Raw genomic sequence first — 16,202 nt, 5'->3', positions numbered from 1 at the left:
ATGATAATGTTCTCTGGTTGAGAACACGGGCCCAAGCTTAGGGGAAACAAGGATGGATGAGCCTTTTAGCTTTGCCCACTATCGTATCACTACATAGGCTTTTCCTGCCTTTTTCAAAATTACCTGGGTTTACAGGTGTCTCTCTTTGATCAGCCTTCAGGTGCAGGTCAGAAGGACTTGGGTACGTCCCCCCTCCTCTATTCCTCTAGTTAGCTTTGAGAGCATCTAGAACACTAGACGCGATGCGTTACATAGACTGATCCTTTACTTCTTCCCTCTCTTTGTTCTGTCTCTCCTTTCTCTCTTTTTCCTTCTATTTCCTTATTTCCTCCCTCCCTTCTTCAATACTTTTTTAAAAAAGTTACTTTACCTTCTTCCTTTATTCTTGCCGACCCTCTGCCTTCCTTATCTCTGCTCTCTTATTTCTTCCCTACCTCCACCCTTTCCTCCTCCCCAGTTCGTATGTTAAGTTCACCCTGCCAATTTCCCTCCCCCCTGTTCCCTGATCTTTCTTCTTCTGCTCAACCTTTCCCTCTTTCGCTTCACATCTGCCCTCTCTCTTCTCTCTCATTCCCCCTTTTCTCCTTTGGTTTTCACAGCACATCTTTGAGTTTCCAGGTAACCAGGCTGCCTGCCGTAGTCAGACAGGTTCCTCAGGCTCCAGTCTGACCTAGAGGTTCAGCACGGGGACAGGGCTTGTTATATTTAAATCAGTGAAAGTGATACAAGCATATGATCGAAATGTTTAATATTTCAGGGGAAGGCACTGAGAATGTGAGAGGCAGGTAATTCATCAGGGCTCTGGACCTCCTTCCAAACGACTTAACCCAAGCTCAGCAGTATTGGCCCTTAGCCTGCCGGGGCCCCGATGTTTTGGATGAGCAGTTCTACCAGGCTTAAGGATTCTTTTCCAGGTCCCCCAATTCTTGGTTCATGGCATTCTTTGAAGAGCTCAAATCATGCTGATGTAAGTTCACCGTCCCCACCAGCCAGCTTTGAGAAAGATCTGTCTCAACCGCCTCAATCTCATCACACATCCCATCTGTCTCTCATGCTCCTTTGGCAGTCAGAGAGCTTGATGCATTATGTATCTCAGAATATTAGAGAGATTATATAACCACCAGGCTGTCAAAACCAGGAGACTGGAAATAATGGGAGCATCTTTTTCAAGGACGTTTTCCTCAGTTCTGATGTCAAGGAGGACAGAGGTGTAGGTTGGAGAATTTTAGATGAGAATAAGAATACACAATCACAGATACAAACATACATTGAAACCTCATACCGCTGTAAGGATTGACTTTGTCAGTTTGGTTGAGAAGAATGGAAGTAATAAATATCTTTTGACAAGAGCCTCCCACAATCATTACTCAATTTTGTGATTCATCAAAGATCTGTAAGTCGCTAAGGGTGCTGCCAGATAGATGCAGTTTGTGTGAAGAGTTGAAAGTAGAGGATACTTTATATTTTATGATTGGTTTAATGATACCCATAGGGTGATATGTTAGCCACAGAAGTGAGTAGAAAGAGGGAATTGATACAAATCATATTTTCATATTGTTGATATACTAACCAGACCAGATGAGTAGTGATTTTTACACCAGAATGTTGGTTGCTTATCATAGGAAAGCATCACCCCATGGTGCACCTTTCTCATTAGATCATTGCACTTATTAAAAAGATTCAAGATAATTAACACACAGAAGCTCTTCTTACCAGTAGGCATAAAAGCATTAACTAACTCTATGGAACATATGCAAATGTAGTGATTTGTGGTCTGAAGACGAGGAGTTGAGAGGAGCAGAGCATCAGAAAACCTAATGGGAAAGGTTGCTGAAGTCAAGGAGAGGTGCTTATCAAGACTTGAATACCCCTATACACGACCCTCAAAATTCAGCATAACTACCATATATTGTTGCAGAAACTTTGTTTATTTGGAAAGTTCCATCCCTTGGGGCTAACATTCAAGTTTTGGCCATGATTCAGGGATTTCTCATAGAATTCAAGCGTAGAAAGTGTATGCACTTTGGTCTCTTGCAACACAGGAAAGCCACCAGGAGACAAAGCAGTTTCATTCTTCATCTTCCTCTGTAGCCATCAGTTCTCTGTCTCTTTTCTATGTTCAACATTTGCTTTCAGACATAGAAAGGCAGCTTCTTCTTCATTTGCACACAGACCATCACAACTACCCCCAGATGGTTCCTTTGACCATCAAATCCGCATCTTTTTACAAGTCCCCTACTATAGCCATATGTTCCAGTCTGTCCTGACCCAAGTTCCCGATACCAGGAGAAAATACCTGATTGGCTCCACAAGGGACATCTGACTACCTCTGGTCCAGTCATCTGTGACCAAGAGGTAGAATCACATGGCGCACACATGGCTGTGTTCATTTATTTGATGGCAGTGAGATTAGTTTTCAGAAAACATGGATGTGGCTGGGTGGGTACCTCAAAAGATGCCTGCTAAAATTTGAGATGAGGAAAGATGATCATGGATTGGAATTGTATGAGATAAATGGACCTGTAATCATATCCTAATTTAAAAGTAATGTCCTTAGGGGCCGTATCTCTCTAAAAGTAGCAAGGTTATACACAAATTTTAATTTATAGACATTAACTACAGTCTTCAAGATAATGTTCCCAATGGCAAAAACGTTTCTATTTGACACTAAAACTGCCAGTTTAAAACAAACAAATCTATATGATGGCTTTAAATGGATGTTAACATATATGTTTTTGGTTCACTGAATTAAATGTGTTTTAAAAAAATTATACTGAAACATAAACACTATTGCCAAGTAGTTTATTCTTTTGATAAAAAAGTTCTTTTCTCTCTCTATATAAGTTAAATTATCTTCTCATTTACCAGCTCTCTACTTTCTCCTTGAAGGAAATGTGTCTAATTCTCTGCCTTTCAGGTTGACTTCTTGCTGTGCCATTAGCTTCTTAAATAACCAAAGTGACATACAATAAACCCTGAGATATGAGTTTTATAAATAAATTCTATACCTCCGTTATTGCTGCCATTCATTCAAGCGCACAAACCCGTAATTCCTCCTTCTCCAACCCAAACCAATCAGTCACCAACTCCTGCCGATTTCTCTTTCTTGATGTCTGTCAAATCCATCTCTTTCAGTATCTCTCTCCTTCAATCTTCTGTGTCCACTGCTGCTTCAGGAATATTCCCAAGGCACAACTTTGCTTTTGTTTGCCCTTCTGCTAACACACTTTTAAGGATTCACCACTGTTTTCAGAACCAAGTCTACTTTCACCACCCTCATCTTCCTACTGCTTAGCCCTCACTCCCCTTCCTACCCGTGGACCACAGAAAGTTGAAAAAAGAGAATGAAAAAGTAGAGGCAAAATCTGGTGTAGAGTTATGTGTCTGGTTCAGGTAATAAAGCTAAATTCCTCCAGCCAAATGAGAAGAAATCCACGTGTCTTTACCTGGTTCTGGTTGTTTCACACTCTGAGTATCCTTTCCTTTTTTATCAACGTAGTGGTCCCTGAAATGACTGCAGAGCCTCCCAGTGGCTTCTGAATGAGCCTCTGTACTGCTTTGCCTCCTCATCCATCATATCACGTTGTCTGTTAGGGGATGAACCAGAGGCAAGAGTGCTGGATTTGATTTAAACACTTCTCCGCTTCTCTTAAAATTCCTTGTTCTATAATAAATGTTACCTTGCATTTGCTCATAAAGGTACTTTATGGAGGGAGTGTTTTACAGTTATTTCAGTATTTTTGCAACTGTAGAGGAAGATGAATTTTGTTATCTGTTTTTTTCTCATATAGTCCTATGTGTGCATTTAAAGTTTTTCTTCAAGAAAGAAAAAGTAAATATACAGAGATAAATTAACATGTCATAGAAAAGAATTAAGAGTCAGAAATTGTCCATGGCATCTGGCTCATGGTGGGAAATATGTGTATTTACTCTGGAGCTATAGTCCCCATCTGGTTCCTAACCTTTCTCTCTTGGCTTGGGGTGTGCGTAATCACTTTGTAAATAACCCATTTTTGGAAGCCCCAGTTCTCCTGCTTTCCTGACCTCTTTTTTTTTTTTTTTTTTTGCAATTCTTTTAGAGTGCATAGTGTCTGCTATGGATCCATTCAACAAATATCTATTTTGAGCACCTACTTTGTACCTTTGTACCAGGTAGTCTTCCAGGTACCAACATCAAAAGTGAAGATGGTCATGGAAGAGTTAAGTTGAGATTTTACAGACTCATAATCAAATACCAAATCTCTTTCTTATTAAATAGCTAAGTTCTTAACATGTTGTTTAAACATTCTCCATGCTTCTGTGAAAATGGGCAGTAGGAATAAAACAGTAGCCTGAAAGAGCCTGACACATAACCTCTAATCAATACATGACCAAGGACTTTAGCCTTTATTTATCCCGGAATTTGTCAGCTAGTGCCAACGTTAGGTGGACACAGTTGTGGTCTAGGTGTTCCTCTAAAATAAAGCAAGCATTTACTGAGCCCCTGCCCTGGACCTAATATGCTAAAGACACAAGGGAGCAAGACATAGACCCTTCCTTCAGGACGCTCACGGTTTATTGGATTCATGGAGGGAGGAGGAATAGGACGCCTATATTAACAAATAAATGTGTGGTCCAAGGTAGTATCATCCTCCTTCTGCCTTTGCATTCCTCTCCATCCTTACTCCTTGGTGGAGGTGGAGGATCTTTTAGCATAATAACCCTGGGAAGTTATCATTTGAGAGGTGATCAGTCTTTCTACTACTTCTAATATGGCTAATATTTAATAATAATAAAATATTAAAACAAATAAGAACTAACCTTAATTGAGCACTTATGTATCAAGTGCTCTTCTAAATGCTTGATATTTGTTACCTCGTTTAGCCTCATAACTACTCTATGGAGTAGGACCTTTCATTATTTGTAGTTAAGGAAGCTGAGATACAGAAATGTTAAGTAACTTGCTCAGTAATTCAAAAGAGAGTTTGTCCTGTAAATGTGAGGCTCACCCACTGCCAGCCTTGGATGACTGAGGTAGAGGTCTTGCTTCTTTCAAACAGAAGGTGAGGGGCTGGTTTGATGGAGCTGTAAACTTGGGTAAGGGCGCAGGGGTGGAAGTGACTTGGGGATGCCCATGTAAACTGGGCACTGTCTGGTCTGAACAGGATTCCCATGGGAACAGTAGAGGAATCCTTTGATTTGGATACCAAGTATATTTGAGTTTTCCTGGAACTAAGAATTATTTCTTTCTGGTATGGACCATCTGGGTATCATGGGACATGAGTCATATATATCATCCACCATCGTAAGTCCTAAGATAGAGCTTTGGAGGGAAAGGCATATAAAGAAATGGTCAGTTTTACTTGATTGGGAGGTCTTGAGATAGGAAAGCCTTCTTGGTAGAGGTTAAGCTGAGTCTTGGAAGGTAAATAGATATTTACCAGCTGCCTCCTCACCCCCCCACCCCCAGAAAAAAAATAGGGATAGAAAAGGGCATTTCTGGCAGAGCAGTCAGCATGGGCAATGGCATAAAAGTAGGAAGCAGCCTTCGGAGGAATCACAAGAAGTTTAGCTTGGCTAGAGTTAGCCTGTTGGGATCATATGGCTGGAGGGGTTGGCATGGACAACCTTGTAAGCCATATTTTAGAGTAGGATATGGGAGCTATTGAGGACATCTTACCAGAGGAGTTCCCTGGTCAGGTTTGGTTTTTAAGGCTCACTCTGGCATGATACAGAGGATGGTTGGGAGAATGATGCATAATGCTTCTGCCTTGCTCCCAAATCCACTCTCCATATGGAAATGCAAAGTGTAGCTCCGCTGTCCCTTTAAACAGATCCTGAGCAGATCAAAGGAGAAGACAGATACCTAACCCATTTTTTTGTGCCTTCGAACTTCTCAGGAAAATGACAAACTGAATATCGCCCATGGAACAGATGGAAGATCACTTGTAGTCTATATTTACATCCGTGAGAAATCTTAAGGATTGAACGGCTTAGCAGTGCTTCTGTGGTGTGTGCTATAAAAATCCATTGGTCAAATCAAGTCTCAATGCTGATTTTGAAAACAAAATGCACCGCCGTATTTCACCATTTTATTATTTAATTGGCAAATATCAAGTTAGTATTTACTATATATTGAATAGATGGTGGGAGATGCCAAGATTAGTACAGATGCTAATAATACTACTAATCATGTGGTAGTGGTCCACATTTGTTGAGTCATAACTTGTATCAGGCATTTTGCTAAATGCTTCACATGGACTACCTAACTAAATCCTTCCCAAAAGACTAAAAATTAAGTGTCACTATTATTTTTATTTTACTGATGAGGAAACATACCCAGAGAGATGTAGTGTGAGAGCTGGAATTCGAAATTTGTCTGACACCAGAATTTGAGCTTTCAGTTTGAAACTCAAAGAATTTAAATTCTCACTGAGGAGATGAGACAATAAAATGCGGAACAATAAAAATGTCACAAGGCAGATACAAAATTAGTGTAAACGGGTTCAGAAAAGTCAGCTGGCCACATTTCATTTGGGAAGATCAGGGAAACCTTCGTGGGGGAGAGATTACTGTGTCTTAGGTTGGGTTTCTCTAGACGCAAGCCTCGAGACGGAAGTATGTGTGGTTATTTGGGAGGTGATCCCGGAAAGCGTTGTCAGGGTCGTGGAGAAGTAAGAAGGGAAGGAAGCTAAAAGCAAACATGTTCTAGAACGGGTCACCACTGTGGACCACTGAGGCCTAATCCCACGGGGGACTCTAGGAGATAATATAGAACATACTTCAGAGTTATACCGCCCACCAGGTGAGGAAGCTGAGATATTCCTACTCCTACACCACTCTCGTATTGACTGAAAGCTGCTCCTGGCTTTGTAACTCCCCAGTATTTCCAGCCAGCCCCAGGCTCCTGCCCTCAAGGCAGCGCGTATCCAGTGCTTGCAGTAAGGTGAGGCTGGAATGGACTGGAATAGTGACTGCTGAGGAGACATGGACCAGGCACCGCCAGCATCTGCTCTAACACTTGAACCCGTGGGCACCCCTAGATGAAAAGGAGACAGGATATGTCCTCTTTATTTTGGTCAACTGTGTGCTCTGCTAAAAATCTGGAGCTCTACTTTTAAGAAGGCAAGAACAGACATAGAGAAACAACTCACAGTCTCTGCTACAATGTTGCCCAGGGGTTGGTTCCCAGGGAGACCCAGTCTGCAGGAGAGAGACCAGAGAAGGTTTCCCTGAAGAAACCAAGATTTCCCTGAGAGCAACCAAGGTTGTGTGTGTTTGTGTGTATGTGTGTGTGCGCGTGTGTGTGTGTTTGTGCGTGTGTGTGTGTGTATGTATGCCTGTGTGTGTGTGTAGGGAGGGAACGGTAGCAGCAAAGGGCTTGAGGCAGGAGAGAACATGATAAATTGGAAGACCTGAGAGCGAGCAGTATGGCAGGGGTGTAGGGGTGAGGGAGAGAAAGGGCGCAGTGAGGTTGGAGAATAAGGGAGGTGGGGTGCACGCGGAGCCAGGATAACATGAACTAGGCTGTGAACCTGATGCGCTTGAATATCCCCCTCAAATAAGGTGTTACTCTGACAAAGCTGACAGTCAACATTATTACAGGAGTGACTGTAGTTAGAGGAACTTCAGGTGCCGTCGCAGAAGGTGGGTGAGATACACGAGTGCAGTCTGCCATTCACTGCCCCTGAAATCACACCAAGTGAGTGGCTCTCTGTGTTATCAGGATGCATTTGGCTATGAAGAAACGATGACTCAAATTGAGTTAAGTAGAAAGGAAAGTTGTCTCCCAGAAAGACGTATGTGATCAGGCTTCAGTGATGAGGGATTTGGCTGTTTCCATGCTGTCCTTGCACTCCTCCTTCCTCTTTGTCCGTGTTGTTCTCAGCTTGGCTCTCTTTATGGTCATAAGATGGGCAAGGTGCTGCTTTGTTCTAGTGGGAGAGAGAGAATCTATCTCCCTAACTATAGGATGGGCTCTTCTCTTCAGTCTTATTAGAGTGCCTTACTTACCGAGCCCACCCCTGGACCAGTGACGATTACCAGGAGAATTTCCAGAGCAGATTGGCTCAAGCTTGAAATCCATTCATCATCAAGGCGAACAGGAGTACCACAGTTGGCTTAGACTAGACAAGGATCACTTCTGGAGATGAAGATGGAGTTACAGTCATGGGAGTAGAGTGGATACCTGAACAAAATATTTATTTTGAAAGGAAGGAGGGGAGGAAAAATGATGCTAGGCTGATGATCACAAATATCTATTCCACTACTAATTCCATCCATTCTTCAGAAGAGCCGCAGAAAATACAGGACTAATAATCAGTGGATTTGAAAACATAGCTTTTCTTGAAAATATTTAGTATTACAGTTAAAAGACTAGACTCTGAATCTAAACTCCTGAGTCCAGATCAAGGCTCCACCATTTAACAGATGGATGATCTTAGACAACTTAAATTTTTGGTTATTATTTTCTATATAAGGGAGACACTAATAATTATCTCTACCACAAAGTTGTGCAGATGCTGAGATTAGATGATGTTTGTTCCAAGAAGTCTTGGCACAGTGCTGGGTTCATGGTAAGAAGCCAATAAATTTAAGGTAATATTATCACCTCTTTGCTTAGTACAAAATGCTTCTCTGCCAGTGATGCTGAAATAGAGTGAGAACTTGTGATGTGATTGGGAATTTCTGGCTTGAAGACATCTTTGGGAATTGGTAAAGTTGATACAAATTTCAAATGATTCCTTCTAAATGTCCAGTCTATAAATCTTGGCTTTGAAATGTAAGGAAGGCATTACAAAGAGCTTTCCTGATATGAAAGCATAACCAGGATATTAGTGTTTCCATGTGTAGACATTACTGAGCCCCTTCAAGGAACAGATGGACTTAAATATGAATGAATGAAGTGATAACCTAGGTATAATTAGTGGGAAGGAATAATGACACTGTTATTAGACTGGGAATACATAGAATTAGAGAAGGCTCCAAACACCTATCTTTCACTGCCCAAAAATCATTATAGGACTTGGGGTTGGGGAAGCTAAGAGAACTTGCTTCATAAGGATGATTCCATTGCTTATGCTAAACACATCCAGCCATTTTGTAGTTGTACAAATCTCTCTCCTGAGAGAATGAGGAGATAATTTTCAAGGCAGCTAAGCCCACAGAACCACTAAGATGGCAATGAAATTAATGGGATAGTGTTTATATTCCCTTTCACATTCATATATAATAAATCACATGAAGCCACAGCATATCTGCATTTATCGCACAATGGTCCCTTTCCCCCTAATGGTCATACTTTTGTCTTTCAAAACTAGAGAAATAGATTAATTGTCTAGAGTCTGGGAAGAGGCATCATTTGCTCATAAATAGCTATCAAAAAGTCGTGCCTGTGCCATCCAACTGACAATTACCTTTGGGGCTGCTGGGCAGTGGAAGAAGTTTCAAATTGGAGAAGTACGGGAGAAGACCCATCCTCCCTTATGTCTTTTGGTCCATCCACTGAATGAAAGTGCACTGTTCTGTTGTCAACATTGTGAGTGAGGTCAGGTTGAGAGGACAATCCATCTTTTCATCCTTTCTTATATTGAAAAGTGAAAGCTGATGCATCAGGGAGTTCAAGGGCTCTTAAACGAAAGTACATTAGCCCCGAAGGAAACAAATGGAAAACTCTAAAAATGGTAAATATCCTTTGTGCTGATATACTACCTCTTTCATTTAAAAGCACTTTGTGTGTAAGAGAGTGTCATGGCCATTTCCCAACGAGCGGGCCAAAGTTAACTCAGACACAGGATAAAAGGGTTTTCTCTTGTCCCCGTTAGTCTTTAGAGCCTAAACTGCTCCTTTATTGAAACTAAGCAAAGAAAAAGAATTTTGGATTCGACTGTAAGAGTGAAATCATTTGAAAGTGGTGGTGTTCGCCCAAGGCTATGCTTCTCTAGCCCAGGTGCATGTGTTCCTGGGGTTCTGGCCTGGTGTGCCTGGTGATACGTGGAACCTCAGGATAAAGTTGAATGTATTTTAATAAAACGTTTGTTCTGCTTGAGGGTTAGTATATCAATTAGGAATACATTTGGGTGCAAGTAACAAAAACAGTGACTTAACCAAATAGGAGTATAATTTGCTGTATAACAAACGTACTAGCATTTGACAAGTGGTGCTTTCAGGGACTCATATTCTTTCTATCTTTTCGCCCTTAGCAGCCATCCTTCAGCGGCCCTTTGCATATCAGCTTTTGTTTTCTTTCTTGCGCCGTCGGCGTTGCAGTATGGCTGCTGTACTTCCAGGGATCAAGGCTGTGTACAAGATGGGCAGTCCCAGCTGCTTCTATTTCCTTTTTAAGGGGAAACAAAAAGCTTTCCAGGATCTTCTCCCTAAAGGTTCCACTTCACTCTCCGTTGCCAGAATTGGGCCAGATTTAATTCCCACTTCTAGGGACAATTACACATCAGAAATTAGAATTAGACCAGTTACGATTCTGGCTTTGGGGCTTATCACATTGCCATCTTGAAAAAAAAATTCCCGTTTTGTTAACAAGGAGAAAAGTGCCTATTTGTTTGTTAGTCACTTAATGAGGTTAACCGTAGTCAATAATTGAGAATATTTTTAAAATTCTAAAACAAACAAGGATATATAGTATGACAAATTGCAAAATTTGTATTCAGTTTGAAGACAGTATTTGAAGAAATTGCACGCTTCCAGCATGCATTTCAGGCCTGCTTTAGTATATAACTGGCCCTCCTCCACCCCTGCCCTTGTCTGACCCACTTCCCCCTTAGCAATAAGGCGATCTTCGAAAGGGACAATCTGAGTGTGCTGCTCCCTCCAGCAGTGTTGGGATAAAGTCTAAAGTTCTTATTGTGACTTGAAAATCCCTCAGAGTCTGGTCCCAGACTCCTCACCAGCCCCACTTCTTGCCACTCCCCGCACTCAACTTTGAGACCCCTGTTATAACTGCTCAGTTCTTCAACAGAGCCAAGCAATCTTGCCATTGAACCTGGTAGATGCTGCGTTTTCTCTCTGGGTCCCCCTACTCCCACTTCTTGTACTTTCTTTCTACTAACTCCCAGCCATCCTTACAGCTGTTGCTTCTTCTGGGAAGCCTTCCTTGATGACCCTTGACAAGATTTGGTGACTCTGTATATATCCAGAAAAAAAAACCCCACTAATGTGAAAAGATGCATGCACCCCAATGTTCATAGCAACATTATTTACAATTGCCAAGGTATGGAAGCAACCTAAGTGTCCATCAACAGCTGAATGGATAAAGAGACGTGGTATGTATACACAGTGGAATACTTCTCAGCCATAATAAAGAATGAAATAATGCCATTTGCAGCAACATGGATGGACTTGGGGGGTATTATGCTAAGTGAAATAAGTCAGACAGAGAAAGAAAAGTACTGTATGATATCACTTCTGTGTGGAATCTAAAAAATAAAACAAACTAGTGAATATAACAAAAAAGAAGCAGACTCACAGATGCAGAGAACAAACTCCATGGGGAGAGCGAAGAGAGGAGGGGCAACATAGGGGTAGGAGATGAAGAGGTACAAACTACTATGTATAAAATAAATAAACTACAAGGATATACGGTACAGCACAGGGAATAAAGCCAGTATTTTATAATAACTATAAATGGAGTATAATCTTTAAAAAGTGTGAATCATTATGTTGTATACCTGAAACTTATATAATATTGTACATCAACTATACCTCCATTTAAAAAAAAATCTGCTGACCCTAATTTTTGCTTCTTCAGTACTGTGTCATTGCATTTAGAGGTTTCTTGTTTTTTTTTTTTTTTTAGAATTGTTGTATGTTTTTTCAGATTATAGAATTTTTCCATCTTATCTACCTTGTCCACCATTGGTTTCCCACTGCCTAGCATATTACTTGGCACTCACTAGGCATTCCATAAGTGTCTTGCAGTTTGTTCCTAGTTACTTGAACTTTTTTGAAATACAACTCAACATATTGACAGCACACTAATTATACAGGGGAAACTTTATCCCTTCCCAACAAGTTTGATCAACAAAACCAGACATTAAGAAAGGAAACTATGGTATCAGAGACACTTGGCCGGCTGCCAAATATAACCCCAGTACCCAGTTGATCAGGAAGATTTCGCAGAAGGTGAGAATTTTATCATAGTCATTCCTAAGAGAACTGTCTTTTTCTTTGATAAATAAGGCTTCTATTTTGCTCTGACTTGTTTTGTAAAGATGTCTGTCATCTCATATTTAAGGGTTTGTTGTTTGTTTTCCTTCAAGTTTACAAATAAGAGCCTTGGACCTAGAATACTCAAGAAGCTTGTTTTCCTCCTCTGAACTCACTGATTCTTTTTAGTGGGTCTCGTTACCATCAATCTCAGACAGACAGGAGCCATGCAGCAGGAAAGATAGTGCCTGGGAGAGCCCCAAAGGACCAGCCTTGTTATCGATACCTCTAGATTCATGGGTCATGTTTCAGAAGGAAGACAAGCAGAGAAAGAAGTCATCTGAGCACCCAGATTCAGCCAAATCTGAACCTAGACACTCCCGTGAGCTCCCAGGTTTGTAAGTCAGTAAATGTCCTTTTTGCTTAGGCTACTTTGAGTTGAGATTTTGTCATTCACAAATGAATAATGAATATAGTATTTGGAATTGGGGGTGTAATAGTTGACTGGCTAGAAGTATCATCTTCATTTCTCTGACCAGTGGTGAGAGGAGTTATTCCCACATAAACCACTGAATATTTTATTATCAGAAAAGAGAGAAAGGATGCCAGGGGACAAAAACAAAAACCAAAGGTATCTATTTTGTCCATATTATACACCACATATGTTTCTTCTCTTCTTTTCCTGCGTTTCTGTAAATGGCATAATCACCCACCCATTTACTCAAGCTATAAATTTAGGCATCATCCTTTACACATCCCTTTTTCTCACCTCCCTAATTCATTCACCTCGCTGTCCTGTCAATTCTATTTTGTATCTTTCCACTCCAGCGCTACCACCACAGAACGACAGCAGTAGCCACCCAACTGGTCTCCCCAGTATACACCCTTGTTCTTCCCCAGCTCCTCTTTCACCCAGGAGCCAAAGTGACTTTTCAAAAAATGCAGACATGCATAAGCTTCTTTCTGGATTACATCCTTAAATGGCTTCCCATTTCATTTCCTAACAACACCTGCAAAGCTCTCTGTGAGCATGGACAGCTCTTCTGCATAAAACTACATTCTAGTTCTACAGGGATGAGTGAGTCATTCAGCGTGCTCCCATTTGCTTTCATTGGACTCTGATGTATTTAGCTGAAGTTCCTGGTATACATCTTGGTTGCTGCATGGCGTCTTTCTCCCCTCTTCCAAATGAAATTGCCATTAAAATAAGGTAAACGCAAAGGCTTTTCCTGCCACCTCCCCAGGGTGCTCCAAGGGCTCTCGCTTACGCAGAGAACGGGGATGGAATCGCTTGCTTCCACTTGTCAAAAGCCCTAAAGTCTCTAGTGTGTCACACTAACTCAGAGCATTGTAAACCTCAGTGTGACTGCAGACTATGTACCCATTTGAAAACTTTCGTCAGCTTCTCTCTGTTTTTAAGATGGCAGAGAGAACCAGACATGAGATAAGTAAAAAATGTTTGTTGTTAAACTTGGTTCTGTCAGTCAGCCCCTCTGAATGTGATTCTAGAAGAGACAGGGTTTCTACTCCCAGATGAATCACGTCTGTTACAACATGCAGTTCCATTGTACTTGGTAGGTCTGCCAGTATTTGTGATTTTAGGCTCTTCTTTTTCCCAAGGTTAGCATGCTTTTTTAAATCAACATTCTTGAGGCATAATTCACATTCAAACAAATGTACAAATTTGAATGTGCAGGACGACAAGTTTTGACAAATGTTTACACTCATGTAACCACTACAGTAAAATATGGGACATTTCCATTTTCCTCAAATGTTCCCTGAGGTCCTCTGCAGTCATCCCATCCATCATCTGCTGAAGGTAATCACTAATCTGCTGTAGGTTACTAGAAATTAGTTTTGCCTCTTCAGAAGTTCTCATAAATAGAATCATGCAGTATCTGTTCTTTTGTGTCTGACCTCCTCTCAACATCATGGTTTTTGTTTTAGATTTATCTATGTTGTATATATTAGTAATTCATTTTGTCTTCTGCATAGCATTCATTGAGTATAATACAATGTGTTTCTCTGTTCTCTTGTTGAGGTACATTTGGATTGTTTCCAGTTTGAGCTTTTATGAATACAGCTTCTGTAAACATTTGTGAACCGGTGTCTTCTATAGATACGTGTTTTTTTTTCTCTTGGGTAAACACCTCCTCTAGGTTAGCATAATTTTTAAATTCTCAGTGATTGAAATTTAAAAAACAAAATATTTTCTTTTTTTTAAAATTGGGGTATAGTTGTTTTACAATGTTGTGTTAGTTTCTACTGTACAGCACAGTCAATATTTTCACTTAGGTATTTTAAATGAAGATATTGTTAGCATGATGCTCCCTTTTAAAACTCCATCAATTTAGAGCAAAATTTAAAGAAATATTAGTACTTTGGCACAATTAGGTTCATCAGGGCATAATTAGATAAATCACATATTTATTAACAGTGGCAAGCAGTGTTAATCTTATCAGCTAATATCCAAAACCTACCAAGTGAAACACACGGCATCAACAACAAGTGCGGGATACACATAAGCGAAGTTGTCTCCACCATGAAAGTCGACAGTCTAGATGGGAACAATGTGTGAATGTGGCTCAGTCAGAGACTTCAACATAAAGATGAAATTCTGAGTTGCTAGTATATACTAGCAGTGGATCGGAGGTCAGAGGGGTTGAATGATGTTCAGTGATTGCCTGGGAAGCAGGTGTAGATTCCAGAATGAAATCATTGCAGAGGGGGAGGTACTCTAGCCTCTCTCCCCAAAGCAAAGAGGATTTACTGACCCATTTGGTCAGAATCAAGCTCAACTGTATGGCCATTTGGACTTGTGGTTACTAAGTGACAAAAAAGCAAAAGCCAACGTGTATCTCACTCCCTCTTTATTTATGCAGTCGAAAGGGTAAGTAGACATGGGGGTCCTGTGAGATGGGGTCATCTCTCATCATGTGTGCCCTGCGGGGATAACTGAGCATTCTTGGATTTGGATTTGCGAGATGATATAACAGGACGTGCTTTTTCCTCAAGGCTAAGCTGGTATTTATCACAGACACTCAGTGTGACTTAGATAATAACTGATTTGGGTTTCTGTTTGCCTCCCTCTTTTGCTTTTGTCTAACTCTGGCTCCTTATTTTGAGGAAAAATGTTTGTGGAATAGAATCCGAGTCCTTTGCCATGATACCATTTATATGTCACCCAAAGATTCACTGCTTAAATCCTGGAATAAGGTAAATGTTTTTCATGAGAAGTTGGAACAAACTGTAGATGTTTTAAACTGTGGAAAGCTTAGTTCCATGTTTACTGTTACGACTGAGACAGAGTTGCAGAAATAACAAATAAGGGAAAAATAAGCAAAGCTTATTAAATCTTAGGGAATATCTTAATTCCTAGACATTGGTAGCACATTTCAGAGTCCCTGCCTTCCATTTCTATAACTGGTTTTATTATTTCTTCAAGAGAAGATGGGGAACAGATAGAAACTGAGGAGACAGGCCATTTAGGGAATCCCATCTAACATTTTCTTTCCTTTGGATTTCCTTCTAATTGAGGTCATGTTCTACCTTTCCCAGTGAAGAAATGGTTCAAACAGAACAGCAGGGATATCATTGCCTCTAGTTAGCAGTTTAAATCTAAGAGAAAAAATGGCAAATGTCTTTCACTTCCTACTTCAACTTCAATTCATTGTTAATGGCTGGCCAGAGGACTCAGATGAGAAGGTTAAATGTGGGCTCATGGGGAAAAACATTGAAATTGATTCGTAATGCCTGCCACTACGCTACGTGTGACAAAGCATTGAGATTGATTCGTGATGTCTGCCACTGGTGAAAGAGTGATGCAGTTTGACTGTTTTTGTCACCCTTATCTGAGCCCTGCAACCTGGATGACAGCTTTTCTCTGGAGTCCAAGAAATCATCTCCCATTGGAGAACATCCTTTCAAGTAACATTAAAAGGGTAATGACCATTTCTTTTCTGAGAGTGTCGGAAGGTTTAAATGCTGATGGAATTTGAGGGGAGCCTTTGAGGAAAGCAGATCATAATGCTAGGCAGGTGTAACATTAGTTTCCTGTCTTG

The sequence above is a fragment of the Balaenoptera musculus genome, chromosome 11 (genome assembly GCF_009873245.2).
Source record: "Balaenoptera musculus isolate JJ_BM4_2016_0621 chromosome 11, mBalMus1.pri.v3, whole genome shotgun sequence".
Taxonomy (NCBI): domain Eukaryota; kingdom Metazoa; phylum Chordata; class Mammalia; order Artiodactyla; family Balaenopteridae; genus Balaenoptera; species Balaenoptera musculus.
This window is presented reverse-complemented; position numbering follows the sequence as displayed.